Here is a 17430-nt window from a genome sequence, read left to right as displayed (position 1 = left end):
TCAAGCATGGTGAGCAAAGTCTCTCTCCTCACATAGCTCATGGAGAGGTGAAAGAGACAGATTTTTTTAATCAAACAATCACTCAAATGACTGTAAATGTTCAAGTGCTATACATGATAGGAAGTATGAACATGTAGAAAAAGATTAGACAGAAGTTAGGGGTACGTTTCCTGAGGAAGGAATGATAGGGCTGAATCTGGAAAATGACAGGAAGCAACTAGAGGGAGAGTATAGAAAAAGCATTCCAGGGAAGTGGAGCAGCATGTGCAAAAGCCCTGGTGGGAGGAAGCAAGATAAGAACAATGCACTGAGAGGAAATAATGGACTAGATCAGAGAGATTATGATGTGCTATGAAGTGGGTAAGCCAGTAGGACAAATCCATAAAATTCTTTAAGTTCAGAAAGGTATCTTATTTTTCTTTATCATAAGGAAGGAAACATAGTAGTTTGGTTGGGTGAATTTTAGAGGTATAAAATGACAAAGTCCAGGAAAGAGCTGCTTGTCCTAGGTCCATGTGATCAGGGTAAAGTGGTACCGTGGAAACAAGTAGCTGGATTCCATGGATGTTAGAAATTGATTAAGAAATGACACCTGAGTTTTCTGGCTTAAGTAGCTGAATGGATAGTTTTGCCCAGAGAGAGAGGAGACTGGGTCTTGGGGAGAGAATCGTAAGTTTGATTTTGAATACATTGAGTTTGTGATGTTTTGAAGGTGGTCAAGAAGGTATGTGAAGGGGGCAGCTGGGTCTGAAAATCAGAAGTAAGGTGTGGGCTGTGTATACAATTCTTGTAGCATCTATACTTAGGTGATAACTGATGAGATGATCGTTAGAGGATATACAAAATTATAAGATGAGAGGCCTGGAACAAAACAGGGGAGACTCCCAAGTTCTAATTACATTTAGGAAAATCTCTTGTGATTCTAAACTCTATTTTCCCCTAGGTCAGTGGTTGGCAAACTCATTAGTCAACACAGCGGCAAACCGGGGCTCGTGAGCCGCGGTTTGCCAACCACTGCCCTAGGTTCCATTGATTAGTTTCACACATTTTGCAAAATGCTTATTTGATGTTTGTGTGTGTTACATTTTCAGGTGAATACTAGAAGGAGTCAATGGGGTGAAAAAGGGGGACATCTGTAATACTTTCAGCAATAAAGGTAAATTTTAAAAAAAGAATAGTCTACTAAATAATACATTGCACTGTCTAAAAAAAATTAAGTATGTATGAAAAGTTTAATTTCACAGGACAGTTTTCTATATGCATTACTGTAATTCTAAACTTATACTGAAAAGCCCAGTAATTGTGTGCATTTACCAGTCACCTCCAGTAAATAAATGCAGAGGACTGGAGCATGGCTTAGTACAGGTGGGAACATCGGAGGGTGGGTTAAAACTGCTGCAGAGGAATCTCAGAGGGAAGGGGGAAGGAGGTGGGAAGAGATGAACCAAAGAATGTATATGCATATATGCATAACCCAAGGACACAGAGAATAGCATGGTAGGCCTAGAGGGGACGGGTGCCAGGTGGAGGGGACCAATGGGGGGAGGGGGCAGGGGACGTCTGTAATACTTTCAACAATAGAGATAAATTAAAGAAAAAACTGCTGCAGAAAGTCACACCTCTGGACAACAGAACCAGTTACCACAGGTGATGTGGTGTGATCATGTACTACTCATTTGCTAAACGTTGTTTACCAGTGGTCACTTTTGGATTTAAATAAACAGAGTATGTAGACTATCGTTGTTGATATGTAATATTTATGTCAGGGGAATTACTACAATGTTTTTTTCCAACATAGGGACTATTTACTAAAATTTGCTAAAAATAGCAGTGAATAAATAACAAAAAGTAACTAGTTAATTTCATTATAAACAAATCTTGCATATTAAAATTAACAGGGTGTTAATTTTCACATATGACATATGGGCCAGAAATTTTGTCCGTTAAATACAAAGTCTGTTAAATCAAGGTTCAAAAAATTGAGGGTTTACTGTATGTAGAAAGGACTATGCTATATGCTTTGCATATATTTTTCTTATTTAACCTTATAATATAATAAATAAAAAACTCAAGTGGGTCATCACAATTAGATTTTAAAATAGTGCAATACATAATTGCTTGTTATTTTCCAAAAATATTATGTATTCAAATTCAATTTTCAAATTCAATTTGAATTTTTAATACATAATATTTTTCAAATAAAATCTCTTGATACTATATAAAGAACTAATGAGATGGAGATATGTCCTTTCCAGCCCTAACCGGTTTTGCTCAGTGGATAGAGCATTGGCCTGCAGACTGAAGGGTCCTGGGTTTGATCCAGTCAAGGGCATGTACCTTGGTTGCAGGTTTCTCTCTGGCTCAGGCCCTGGTCAGGGCAAGTACAGGAGGCAACGAATTGATATGTTTCTCTCACATCGATATTTCTCTCTGTTTTTCCCTCTCTCTTCCATTCTCTCTGAAAATCAATGAAAACCTATCCTCAGGTGAGGATTAAAAAAAGAAAAAAAGAAAAAGATATGTCCTTTCCAATTCAATAAACCAATTCTATGAATTAAAAATGTATTGTTCCATTATTTAAGAATAAATTATCCAGGTATAACATTATATTTTGTATTATTAGTCATATTTGTATTTGGTGCTACTGGCTACATTTAAATAAGGTAATACTATTGTTTATATGTTTTTTTTAGAAGTTTCTTACACAACTCAATTGTTTCCTATAAGTATGGAAAGCACAAGTTAATTACTTAAGCTAGATTCAGTAAAATTTCTTAAATTTCTTTTCAGGAAGATGTTTAGCTGACTGAAATAATGCTGAAGCATTAATATCAATGACTACTTTTATAAAGCAAAATACATTTTGCTTCAGAAATCAACAATTGTATTTAAATGATGCTTTATACTTTACAGTTACTTTCAACTTAAAACATAGCTCTCATGAAATGCTTGAATGTATTATATTTTTCATCCTTGGTATAGTAACATTTTGATATTATTTTCATTATGAAGTTGTGAATGTTCTTTCAAGGATGCAGAGAATAAAGGAGAAACAAGACAGAATTTTTTAAAAGGTCATAAATCAAATATCTTGGAAAGTCATCATCTGCATTTTTTTTAAACTCACATGTTCTAAAATAGAACTAAAGCCATTCATAAGGACAAGTGGGATAAAAATCAAACCTCCCTATAATTCTTGCCATCTCTTGTATCATTCTGTTACTAATACATTATATTTAATTATATCTTAAGTGTTAGATTTGTCAAAATATCAATAGATTATCAACATATACAGACCTTATAAAAGAAAGAAAGTGGACAATTAATGTGGTTAAGTTTATAATGAAATCCATATACAATTTTGTAAAAACAAAAGGATTATAAATGTTTATTTCTCAAAAATTTTCTAAACACTTCAAATGGCTTTATACTATCTTAGACTTGAAAACTTTTAAAATATTTTATCTACCTTATGAGTTGATATATGATCATCAATTAATGAAGTCATTTTTATCATAATAAAACGTCATCATTAGAACTGCAGAATTCCAGTCTAACCATTTTCTAAAGAATATGATTGGGGGTATTTTAGGTAGTTAAATATTAAAATGATCTAGCAGAAAATGAGACGTTGAAATTATTCATTTTGATTGACAATCTGGGAAAATGGCTTTGTTACATAAGTACATGTCTATCAATCAATTTTTGTAGATATTACTTTCATTTCTGAAGAGGAAAATGTAAAATTTATATTGTCTTTGTTTTACTTAACTAGTAAATATGATGGTTTTTGACTCTCTATGTTCTAAATGTAGCTGTTATTACATTATCTCCATTAATCAAATTCTTCAAGTGATTGTGCATTGTGCATTCTTGTAGGAAAGGCCTTCAGTTATATCATTGTTGTAGTTTTACCTTACCCTTGTCACTGAAGAACAATGTTCTTTTATAATAAAAAAACATATTTCTGTTTTAATTTTTTGTCATTATAGAAAGTACATTTCTGTGAAACATGAATTCATCAAGAAGACTGATTTCAGGACCTCGTGGACTAGTTGAAAGCTCATAATGCAAAATAATAGTAGCCACAATCACAGGTTGAATCAAACATTCCAATGATTTGAGTAAAGACTTTTATCTTCATTTTATGAATGAAGAACTGAAGCTCAGATTATCTGAGTTCCTCACAATTATACGGGCAAAAAGTGAACTCAACTTCTTGTCTTTTGATTACAAATAGGTTCAACTTCAAGTTATTTATTATAGCTCACAAGAAAAATAAAACTTAACTCCATCCCCCACTATTTTTTTAAAAAAAGTGTTGTATATTCAAATACAAATGTGAACCAACCACCTCTGCTCTCCGGTGGGAAAACCTTTGGCGTTGCCTCCCCACTCTTAATATAGTTTTACTTGATTCACTTATGATTTTTTTTGTTTTATTTTGTGTTTTATTTCATCTGTTTGGTAACCATCAGATGCTGCAAGATCTGAGATCTCCATATAGTATGGGACAATGCTACAATCAAAATCTACTATCAGAAAATATTAACTCTAGGTTAACCTTTTTTTAAGGTGCTTTGTTCCACTTTAGTCTCTAGATGTATGTATTAAATGTGCACTGTTCTGAAGAGTCCTAGCCCTTTTCCCCAGGGGAAATTTTAGTTTCCTTATACCAATGCTGTTGCCTTTGTGTTTCTTTCCTAAGAATCTCTAACTCCTTTTCACAAGAGAGAAAGGAGGGATGGGGAAGGAGGTGAAGGGAGAAAGTATTATTTTCAGCTTGGCTTGTTCTATATAAATATCATGTCTATTGTATTTAGTATTTTTTAACTTCGTGCTCTCAGGGATACATTTAAGAAATGAACAAATGCCTATAAAAAGGTGGCAAGAATTGGAATAACAAAATATTATTAGTAAGAACTTTCTCTTGTGTCAATTACTTTTGAGAAATAAAAAAATCAACATGGTAGATAATAGTGTAGCTTTGGAATATGTGGAAAGTATTTTACTGTTACTTCCGAGGAGAAAATCCAGGATTCTATTTTCCATATAATTTTAGCAGACAATCCAATTAAAATAAGACTTGACTTTTTTATTGAAAACTAAAAGGAGAAAACAAAAATGTATTATAAAATATTTTAGTCTGTTAAACTTTTATCAATTATTTACGATTATTCTGTGGTAGTTAAAATAATGACTTCCTCAACAATAAAGATGTCTGCATATTAATACTCCAACCTGTGGATATGTAAGCTTACATTATAAAAGGGACTCTGTGGGTGTGATTAAATTGAGGGGTTTTGGATGGAGAGATTATTTTGTATTATCTGGATGGGCCCAATGTAATCTCAAGGGAGGGCCCTTATTAGAGGGAGACAAGAAGGTCAGAATTGAACAGGAGGAAATGTGGCTCTGAACACAGATGCCACAGTGATAAACGGGGAGCTAAGGAACGTGGGCAGCCTCTAGAAGCTGGAAAAGGCAAGGAAACAGGTTCTCTCCCAGAGCCTCCAGAAAGAAACTAAGCCCTGGTGCTACTTTGACTTTAGCTCTGTGAAAACGATTGCAGAGATCTGCCCTCTAAATAAGGTAACGTGTGCCATTTTACGTCTAAGGTTATGGAATTTTATTGCAGCAGCAATAAAGAACTAATATGTATGTACTCATTTTTAATTTAATTCCAAATTCTATTTTCTCATTCTTGTAGCACTAGGAATTTTGTTGATGGCTTTTAAGAAACACCCTGCATGGAAATGGTGGCAGTATGAGATTTCCCTAAAATAGTTGAAGAAAATCCTAATAGAGGTCAGTTCTCTAAATTTAACACCTTGAACTTCTCAATGCTATTAAAATATTCCAGGAAAAGAAGTTAAAAAGGAAAATGTTCTTCCTTCCTTCCTTTCTACTTTCCTTTGTTCTTTTCTTTCTCTTTGTCCCTCTCCCTTCCTTCCTTCCTTCCTTCCTTCCTTCCTTCCTTCCTTTCCTTCTTTTTTTCTTTCCTTCCTTCCTTCCTTCCTTCCTTCCTTCCTTCCTTCTTTCTTTCTTTCTTTCTTTCTTTCTTTCTTTCTTTCTTTCTTTCTTTCTTTCTTTCTTTCTTTCTTCTGTTCATTCTTTCTTTCTTTCTCTTTTAGTATAATCTCAAGAAAGTGTAGGTGACAGATGAAAATGGAAAACTAGACAGAAGTCAGCTCATAAAGAAGAAAAAATATCACTCTAAGCTTATAGCCCTGATGTACCATAAAATGCCTTTAGCAGGATGGTAACATGATCAACTAGTATTTCAGAAATATCTCTCAGGTAACACTATGGAGACTGAATTATGGAAAAACCAGACTGGGCACAAAAGGTATATTCAGGAGTTTTCAGTAACATTTCAGGAGAGAAGAATAAAGGGTCCAAGTTAAGTCAATAATATTTAATATTAAAAAGATAGGTCAAGTATTACCCCTAATATAGAGGAATTAAATATATATATATATATATGACTTCTGATTCATTTATACATATAGTGAAGAGGAAGAAAGAGTCACATAAGATGCTTAAGTATGAAAGGGGAACTGGGAACAAGATGGCAGTTATCAAAATAAGGAATTGAGGCAACGTTTTAATGAAAAGATAATAATTTCAATGAAATCTGAGTGTCTCCCAAGAGGGAGATCTGGTAAACAGTTAAATGTGTGGATTTAGAAATACAGATTTGGTTGCCAGCTTAGAAGAAGTCATTGAATCAGGGTTTTAGATAAAGCTACACAGGATGAAGGATTAAAATTACAAAGATAAAATAGCAAGTAAAGACCTCTGAGGAACACCGGCATGCAATACACAGGAAAGACTAAAGGAATCTCAAAATATTTTTTTAAATTAGTACAGGGTGACATGACAAAGACAAAATAAGTAAGAAAGAAGTGGTTAAAAAGTCCAATGCTACAGGGATGGGGGGAAGAGAAAGAGCAGAAGCTATTGCTGACAGACTGGGAAATAATTGGGTCACTGGTGTTCCTAGGGAGAAGGATCTCAGAGGCTCGGTGAGAATGGAAGTCATCATGCAGGGACAAGAGGGGCATTGGGAATTGTAAATAAGGAGACCTCAGGGCTCAGCACTTGTGCGTTTTCTTCTCTCTCCACACTCTCTCAGAGGAAGCATCTGTTCTCATGATTTCAAACACCTCCTACATGCCTGACTCCCAAATCTGCATTTCTGTTCAGATGGCCTGTGAGGATGGACCCTGGAATAGAGACTTGAGAAGTGAATTGGAGGTGCCACAAGACTCCTCACTAGGCACCTTCTCCTCTTCTTTTCACTGTGGATGGTATCATCTAGTCCCACAGCTGTAAACACAATTTACTGACTAACAAAACATAAAGCCTAAATTTTCTTTCTTTGTAGGTTCAGCTTTACAGATATTAGAGGGAGAGGAAGACACACACACACACACACACACACACACACACACAGAGAGAGAGAGAGAGAGAGAGAGAGAGAGAGAGAGAGAGAAAGAGAGAGAGAGAGAGAGAGAGATTCTTTGAAAGACTGACTTCTAATCTCTCAAGACTTGATTATAATGTCTCCTGACTACTTTGTTTAGATGGATCATTCCCTAATATTTTCCATTTCTAAATCCTTTGTGGTGCTCACATTTTTCTAATTATTCATATGTCATAATTTCTTACCTATGTTACCGACTACATTCTAAGCTTGTTTAGAACAAAGAATTCATCTTTTTCACTTATAATTAGATATCCTGTATTGTTCACAGCAGCTAGTATATGGTAGGTTCTAAATAAATATTTTTGAAATGAGTGAATGAGAACAAAACCAAAAACAATGATGATTACAACACATTGGATGCTTACTTTATGCCAAGAACTATTCTAAGCATTTTACATGTATTAATTTTTTAATGTCTCAACAATCCTATGGAGGAAGAACTATTCTCATTCTAATTTCAATGATGAAAACACTGAAGCAAAGAGAAGGTAAGTAATATGTCAAAGGACACACAGCTAGTAGTGCCAAGATTTGAACCTAGGAAGTCTAATTCCAGAGTTTATACTCTTAATCAGCTTTTAAAATTTTGGAATACTTGACCATAAAATGAGAAGTCTTGGGGGACTTTAGTTATTTTAGATAGCTCTTGGGTTAATAAATGGGAGTAGTTTTGTTGTTGTTGTTGTTATTGTTATTGTGTGTGTGTTTGTGTGTAGAGACTTCATGTTTACATATACAGGGTAACATTTAATTAAGGAGAGGTAGTAGATACAAGCAAGAAAGAATGACTGATTAAGTAGGTGACTGAAAAACAGGTGTTGAGTGGGATCTAAAGCAGAGGACCTAGTTTTGACAAAAGCATCTTCTTTCTATGAAACAGGAAAAGAAAGAAAGAATGTGTTTTAATAAAGATATTTTTAGATTTCTGAGGAGGGAGTTGAAAATATTTTCTTTCTAAATTAGATTTTCTCAGTAAATGTATAGGCAAATTCATCTGCTGAGGGTGTGGACAGAGGTGATGAGATATAAAGTTGGATGAGAGAAAGAGTATAAAACCTACTAAATGGAATAGAAGAGAAGAGGAAGGTCCCACTAAAACGGAAGATCACGAAGTTGTAAAGTCCTCAATCTGCATATTGTCCTGGACTGTTTTTGCCAGAAGTCAATTCCAGCATGTCAGCAGGGCTGAATCATCTGGAAATGGCTGAGGGCATTTCCCCAAATCTGAAAAGGATGCATAAAATGATTGCTTGCTGCCAGTCAGCTAAGGGCATCTTAATCTATATGTTATTGCCTCCTACTAGCCAAACACCTGAACAGCTGTAGGCAATTCACCAATCTGACAATGGTTCCTGTGTACCAAACCCTGGCCTTTGAAGTGTATATCTACCTACCTTGCCTTAGTACAATTTGTGTTAATAAAAAGCAAGGGGTCCTGAGACAAGGAGAACATAGTTCCTTTAGCTAAGTCTTCTCTGGCCCCTCAAATGCCTTCCAAAATTATGTTTCATCTTTGGACTCTTTAATAATTTACACACAGCACTTCTCCAGATTCCTGAACCCTTCTAGATGCTGGATCAAGAACACTGGCATTAGTTTTCTTTGACAGCAGTCTGGAGGCTGAGCTAAGAGGCTGCGCTGAACAAGGATTATCAAGTATGACAGAAAACAATGGAGCAAGAAGTGACTCTACTTGTGAGACCTTACTGGAATGAGTGGGGCAAAGGCTGGATGTGAACTGGTACAAAGACCAAAAGGTGAGAAAATTGAATAGTCAATGGATTAAAAGACTCAGTTATACCAAAGGGAAAGTATAAATAGTGAGAGAGCAAGAGAACTGGAAGGCTGAGAGCTGTGGTCCCAGAACATTGGATCCTCAGAAGGTTCCTGTCCCTGGGAAACAAGGTGCTTCACAACCTATCCCCGTTGACTTTTATAACATTTTTATTCTTCCTTTCAATTGCTCACATACCTTCTTCCTTAAGAAACCATTCAAAATTCTCATAAATATCTATGCTTGTTAATACTGGTCACTTTCTTGGTGGTGGCAAAAATTCTGCCATAAAAGGTTTATTGGTAACAGTACTTGTCTATTAACCAGGCTTCCCCTGCTTCTCGATAGCAAATTATCTCCAAAATTGCAGCTTCAAACATGTTTTTTAAAAAAAATATATTTTATTGACTTTTTACAGAGAGGAAGGGAAAGGGATAGAGAGTTAGAAACATCGATGAGAGAGAAACATCCATCAGCTGCCTCCTACACACTCCCTACTGGGTATGTGCCTGCAACCAAGGTACATGCCCTTGACTGGAATCAAACCTGGGACCCTTGAGTCTGCAGGCCGACGCTCTATCCACTGAGCCAAACCAGTTAGAGCCAAACATGGTTTTAATCCCCTTCCTTACTGCTTGTAGAATATTTTACAATGACAAAATGGTGGCAATTTTCTTAACTGGAAATATGATGCTTTCATAAGACTTAAAGACAGTGATGCATGGCATACATTGTTTGATTTTTAAACACTTCCACCATTTTCATTATTTTCACCATCCATGTCACAGTTTGTGTGTCTTCTCTGTCATTGAAACTGAATTTTTAAATATGCAGCCACAAAATTATAAGGAAGACAAACAACTGGCATGGAACCCAAAGGCAATAATCAATAAACTGAATAAGACTTATAGTAAAATGTATTTATACAACATTTTACAATGTACACAGCATTTTCTCATGCATTGATCCCTTTTATGATCTCATATTTGATCCCTTATGATTGTGTTCCCCTATTTAACACTTTTTATTGATGAGATAACTAAAGTGGTTAAAGTAGCACAAAGTTAAAAATCAATTCATCCATGTCTGTTTATCTCTATTTTGGTGCTCTCTTTAAAGTAAAAACTATATTGCCCTAGCTGGTTTGGCTCAGTGGATAGAGTGTCAACCTTTACACTGAAGGCTTCTGGGTTGATTCTGGTCAAGTGCACATGCCGGGGTTGTAGGCTTGATCCCCTCAGGGGGCATGCAGAAGGAAGCCAATCAATGATTCTCTCTCATCATTGATATTCCATCTCTCTCCCCCTCTCCCTTCCTCTCTGAAATCAATAAAATATATTTTTAAAGTAAAAACTATGTTAATAATCATAGTGATAATAATGGCATACATTGCTGGTGAGTATAGAAATTTTGCTTTGTGTCAGGCACAGAGCTTGGAACACTACCCTGTCTTGCCTTACGTAACCCTCACAACAAGCCGGTGAGGGAGCAGCATTGTTCTCTATGCTCTGCACATCAGAAAGTGAAGACAGTGCATAGGTTAAAGAGCTCTAAAGCAAAGCAAGGGTTCCAATCTTCACTGGTCTCACTACTGAGATTTTGTTTTCCATCAGAATAATTATTAAAATGAAGCTGTTTCCATTTCAAATTTAAAAATGTCTTTCAATGATAATACCCAGTGCTGAACAGGGAACAATTCAACAGGCAGCGGCATGAGTTGTTGCCAGAGAGGTAAATTTGTACATTTCCATAGCCAAAGGAAATGATCCTTGAGGTGTAAAACATCTGAAGCATCAAGATGATCATTGAAACATTACCAATAATGATTCTAAAATATAGTGAACATATGAAATTTTAAATGTATATACCCTGATGAACTCTCTCTAGCATTCTTCAAACTATGACATGTAATTTGCTGCTTACTTTTACTCAGGTCAAAGGGCTAATTGCTTAAAACAATCATAAAGAAATTAAAAAGCAAAAAGTTTGAAAGCAAGGCTAAAGTAAGCTTTCTTTCCCACTATTAATAATTTTTTTTAAAAAAAGAATGATGCATCAAGTGATTCTAACACAAAAGAAACTATGACTATTAAGCAAGCTATTTTGAGAACAGTGCCATCCTGCTATTCATTACCGATACTCTCGCCCCAACTTCCATCTAATCTTACCATTGAACTTATTTAATAAAAGTACACAAAGTAGCATCTAAGTCCTACACATGTGCAAGACATTTTCATGGAAAAAGTTAAAATTTTAGGAGTGTTGGAAAGCAGCACATGAAAGTCTTTCAAACAATAGCAGGATATTTCAAATTATCAATGTAAATGAACTAGGATACTCAACCACTTAGGCCAGACCTTAATAATAATGAGCTTACAGCAGATAACAAGCCTATTATATTCTCCCCATAAATGTATAAATACATCATTCTCCTCATCTTCATAGTGGTGTTTTTGTCTTGCCCAAACTTGGGAGCTTATTTCAAAGTAAATTTCCTAGAGGAACATAAGCATGGATATATACATGGGCTTGATTTTTAAAAGCAGCACAAATAATAATGGCAACCAGATTCTCTTGCCTCTCAAAGGTTTTGTTTGCTGTTTTTGTTGTGGTGTTTTCCTTCTCTCAAATTCTTCGTCTAAGAAGAACTATGATTAGTGGCAAGGTCAACTTTTTCTTACAAGTCGTTCATGACTGGATTGGTAACCTGATCTCTGAGAAGTCATTTGCTGTCATATGTCTATCATCAAACCTTCAGAAGAGGAAGAGAATATGATGCCTTATTAGTGTTTGCCCAAGTTCGGGTAGAGTTTCAATGTAATTGAACTCTATCTGTGCATAGGGAAATGTGTGATTATTTTTTGGCCTATAAATATATTGCCCAGCCCTAGCAAGTGGAAAGACATCTCACTCTAGAAAGACAAATGCTGCAATGTGTCACTTTCAAACTTCTCTCACTGGTCCCAGAAAAATAGGTACAGATTTCAAATAAAGTTATTTAAAGTAGATTCTGGTGTACAGACACCCACGTCCGCCGAAGATAAATTTTCCAGATAGATTGTCTCCAGTCAATCTGACCACTTACACCTGACAGGCAAGCCAGTCAAACAAGCAGTCACAGTGGGCCAAGAATCTGTCAAAATGGTTTGCTTAACTGGTGATAACTTTTTGACTGACTTGAGCAGTCGAGTTAATCAAAACAGTCAAACCAATCTTAGCTCTTCCTGTTTTAGTAGGTATGCCCTGTTTATATATTTGAAAGGAGTTTTATTAAATGGTATTGTTTAAAAGAAACAAGTCCAAAAAGTTGTGAGCAAATCATTTGATAATTAGGGCTCTCTTCAGAGTTGGTCCTCAGCTTCAACACTGGGCAGAAAGGTTCCCTGGACCTGCCTGAGAGATACAGAGGGAGGCGAGGGGGAGGGGCAGGCTAGAGAAAAGCACCATGCAAGCAGGAAGGACCCATATGCCCAGTTCCTAGCATTTCTCAGTTAGAGTACTGAGACATGTGTCCTGACAAGCGAATCGGCTAGTTATACTTTTTAAGGTTAAATTAAAGCTCTTAGAAAGAACCTAAAGTAGAGTTTAGTGACATAGATGTCACTGTTGATAATGCTTTTCTATTCTTAGTGTGAATAGCCTGTTTTGTCAGAAGAAATATAAGCTTTAAGAATCCCCTTACTTGATTTAAAAATGAGGGTGAGGGCGATTTAATTTCTCCGCTTGCACAAATGACAATCTTGAATTGCAATTTGATGTTTCAAAAAGCATTGTTAGAGCACCAATTGAAATTGCAAGTTTGGGAATTAGCCCACATGGCTTTAAACTTGTGCTTCTCACTGACAATCTACTATGTGCCTGTGGGTCAAATATTTCCCTCTCAGGATGTAAATACCCTTACCTGTACAATGAGTGCAATAATACCACTCAATTCCTAGGACTGATTACTAAATGACTTCATGTGAGCACAGCACTTTTAATAAGGTAGGGTAAGGGGGACTTGCTATAGGAGGCATCTGACCACAGATAAGATAGTCCAGCTCAAGTTCACCATAACTGTGAGAGCATCTTGTTCAAATAAAGTATTTTAATAAAGAACTAAACTCCTTTTAGACCAGCATCTTATGTTTGTTTGGTCTTGCTTCAATTAATAGTGTCCTCATTTAATATCTTTATTATTTATAATAACACTAAGAAGCATGTGGCTAGTTTCTAGGTTCCCATCTATGCAGATATTGAGCTAGGTGTTCTACCTTCACTGTCACATTTAATAACCATATACTAGTAGCCCAACAAGGTATAGCAGGTTTCTATGAAGAAACTGAGTTTCAATCACATTATATGAACGATCTGGGATTAAACAACTGGTTATGACAGAGCTTGTTTTGAAACCTTATCGTCCTACTTTAAAACCCATGTTCATTCTAATTTACCATGTTTCTAAGAGCCTATAATGTAATACATTAATAATATATTTCTGGTTCTTCAAGGAAAGAAGAGTAGTTGATAGTACAGACTTGTGACTTCCTAAAGAGAACTTGTCTATCGGACCTCTGAAGGTGTTACAAATAAATCAGAGAAGCCAAAATGATTGAACACGGATCTATCATATTCAGAGCCCATGCTCTTTCCATTATCTATATTGCCACTTTGTGTTCCAAAGAAATAAAGCAAAATGTCTGAAATATAAAACTCACAAATCTCAAAGGGTGTTGGTGGAGCTGGACAGGATTTCAAAGACTGGTTAATTCAGCAAACACAAAGTAGAATGTCTTGTTAATTTTTTAACTGTTTTTATTGATTTGAGAGGAGAAGGGGAAAAGAGAGGGATAGAGAGATAGAAACATCAACGCAAGAGAAACACCAGGTATCTACTGCCTCCTGCATGTCCCCCACTGTGGATCGAACCCACAACCCTGGCATGTGCCCTGACCCTGAATCGAACCGTGACCTCTCTGTTCCTAGACTGACACTCAACCACTGAACCACACAAGCCGGGCAAATGTCTTGTTAATTGAAGATGGTTGTAGCATCAATTAATAGCCTTCAAACTAAGCAACTGTGGTAACATCAAAACCTTTCACACTATTTCTTGGCTGATTTTTCTGTCATTGATGGAGGTTGTAATCTGACAATAATGTATAAAAAGCCTAAAAACTCTGAAGGGGCTTGAATGAATGATAACGGGGAAGAGCCCAAGCTTCCAGCTAAAACTCAACATAGGAGAGTATACTCCAATTTATAGGATTAACACCTCAGGAGACTTGCCCTAGGTTAGTTCATCTCTCTGTGATGCCTTATCCTCTGGATGGAAATAAAAACAGTGAACTCTCTTAAATGTGCCCTACGGTCTGATTAAAGATTGAAAAGGTCTCTAAAAATCTACAGCACTCCCAGGAAAAAATGCTAACTATCATTATCATTATTACACCAAATGCCATAATTTGGTCTCCTCAGATTCCCTTTTTATGTAGATTCCATCAAACTCTGACTTTTGACTTTTTGCCTGTCTGACCAAATCTCCAATGACAAAGCAAAGGGAAATGTTGAGGCAATTAGTGGGAAATGGAAGCAATTAATTCCCTTTTTTAGTGGAGACCTGGCCTCTGTGAACCAGTTTAACCAAAAATAATCAATGACCTTTCTCTGACCAAACTGAAGCAAATCTACTTGATATTTGTCACTAGTTATCCTTCTACTGCTTCAACATTAATGAGTGTCTTCACTTTGCCCCTTTCTTTTATGAATTGGAGCCATCTATTCTGGTCCCTTGTTACCTCTGCAACTGCTATTTTTGCAAATGTAACACAGTCAAAGACCTCATTATCCATACATAAGCCTAGGAACCATTTTTAGCATCGCAGCGCTTTCTGATTTTCCCTAACCCTTCTCTCTTGAACTGTTTTCCTTCGGTGGTATAAAGATAGGCTCTTGTTCAAAATGAATGAAAAAGAACAACAAAGATAAAGTTTAAATTTAAAAGTGGGAGGAAAAATGATTGTATAATTTACCTGTGTTTAAGCACCACACAGACCTGGATCCAAGTCCCTGCTCCATCACTTCCTCACTGGTCACCTTGGGAAAGTTAACTATCCTTCTGAAACCTCACCTTTCTGAACAATAAAGATAACAGCTTTTGCCTCAAGGGTATTGTCAGGCTCAAAAGAGGTGATACATGTAAAGCCTTTTAGTACCTGACTAGAGCCCAATCAATGTTCGCTATTATCAACTGGTGGAGAAAAGAGAAAAGATTTCCGGTAATATAGCTGATATTGATACTGATTAAAACTCTTCTAAGATGACTGCTACTCAAGCAAGTTAGCATTTACTGACTCTCATTTATCCCCAGTAGAGGACTTACTATTTTAGTGTATACATTTATTTTGTAAATTATCTCCTACTAGTGTATTTTGAAATATCTTTGCTTGCTATTTTGTTGTTGCTGTTTGTTTTGGATTTAGAAAATGACATCGAGTTTTGTCATGCATTTCACTGAGTGTGTCCAAAAGGACTGAGTATAAGTGAATTTAGATACTACTTAGTATAACCAGTGTTTCATGTTGAAACAAATTAAGTGGCAATAAATTTTTTAGAAAATATGGAAAAGCAAAGGGGACCTATAAAGAAAAAGAAAATTAAAGGTTACTTCCCAAATTCATTCTATATTTTGCTCTGAGAGCTCTGTCCTAAGGTAAAATCCTTTGAGGTTGTTTTCAGGAGAGGGTATTAAGGGAAGAAAGGCCAGATATATTAAGTAGTAGTTTATGGTTATCCTTCATGCTCTGAAAATCTATCTGAAATGTGAGATCCTGGATCCCATAGGAAGAAGGAGAGAGTTCCTACCTTTAGGCTCTGATCTGTATTGCCAATCTTAGAGCTGCCATATTCAATATAAGTTTGGTATCCCAGGAATAAATTCAGAACCGCTCTTCAGGCACAGCAGACCTAAACTTTAACACTACTAGACTCTTTCTTCACAGTCAGTCCAGATCCCAGTCCTTCGCCCACCACACTAGATGCTAGATATTAATTTAACTGAAAATATTCAGCAAACACACACACACACAAAAAAAAAAAAAAAAACCATGAGAGAGAGAGAGAGAGAGAGACTTACTCAAAATCACATGGCAAATTAGCAAGCTAAAAATGCTGAACTGACTTCCTATTTCACAGTGTGTTCTAGCAGGACTAAGCCAAGCAACCACAAAGAAATGACTAAATCACTTGCAAATATTTGCTTATTCCACTGCTTTGGGAGTCATTCATGTTCAGTTTAAGTACTTATTTCTAGAGTGAAAAATGACATAGTCCATCACCTTTGATTTTCTTATGAAATAGGTTCTATCATATTTTTAGCCAAATACTTGTCTTCTGTTCTTGCCAGGGGTACAACCACTTTGAAAAGTATTACCCAGAGACACATGTTTGTCCTTGCTCTCTTACAGCAGATACACTCTATAAACAAAATCTAAAACTAAGGACTCTAGTATGTGTTCCAAATGGACAGAGATATCCCACTCAAACACAGTCAGATAAAGCTACTCCCCTTGTGAAGATCCCAAGCTCTAATCAAAGACCACTGAATGTGCCATGCTTTTTACAACTCCATGCTAGTTTTTGGTTTGATGTCTTTTTCTTACCCGTTTCTTGCCTAGAAAATAGCTGGTTATTTTTCAGTATCTACTTCAACCATCATATTTTTGATGGTTGCAAAACCCCAGACTAATAGCAAATTCATATATACTTTTTATGACACTTTCCAGTATGATTAATTGGTGAAATGCAGTTGTTTAGTTAGAACGTAACTAAGTGATTGATCAAGACAAAATCACACATTTTCTACATTCTCCTGAGGATGATAGCAGTCATTTCATTTGGGCAGACTCCGCCCCTGACTTGTTTCTACACTTACATGTCCACAATAAGCATTCAGAAAGCTAATAAAAATGTTTTTTTTATTTGCAATACAAACTATCAATGTTTTAAAATTTGAGAGCAGAGAAAAAGTAGAGGAGGTTGATATGATTATGGGAAGAACATATAATAGTAGGTATAGTACTGATGGAATGATAAAAGTATCCATTATGTGAAAAGTGCCTTGCACGTGTGATGGACAATAATAAGCTACAGAAAAGAAAAAGTGATTGACTGGAGAGGAACATTC

General features: G+C 35.9%; 1 protein-coding gene across 3 annotated transcripts in view; it reads right to left on the bottom strand.

Annotated features, from left to right (window-relative positions):
• Positions 1 to 17430, bottom strand: part of TFEC (transcription factor EC) — a 90750-nt gene that overhangs the window by 62320 nt on the left and 11000 nt on the right. Inside the window, exon 1 of one of the 3 annotated variants that reach the window (XR_013814326.1) lies at positions 16110 to 16233. The exons of the other annotated variants lie outside the window; for them this stretch is intronic. The gene's annotated coding sequence lies outside the window, so the exon portion shown is untranslated. Of the gene's footprint in view, positions 1 to 16109; positions 16234 to 17430 lie in introns of those variants that run through there. 3 annotated transcript variants of the gene reach the window in all.

The sequence above is a fragment of the Cnephaeus nilssonii genome (genome assembly GCF_951640355.1).
Source record: "Cnephaeus nilssonii genome assembly, chromosome: 12".
NCBI classification, from domain to species: Eukaryota; Metazoa; Chordata; class Mammalia; order Chiroptera; family Vespertilionidae; genus Cnephaeus; species Cnephaeus nilssonii.
Note: the sequence above shows the minus strand (reverse complement) of the source record. Positions and strands in the feature narration are given on the sequence as shown.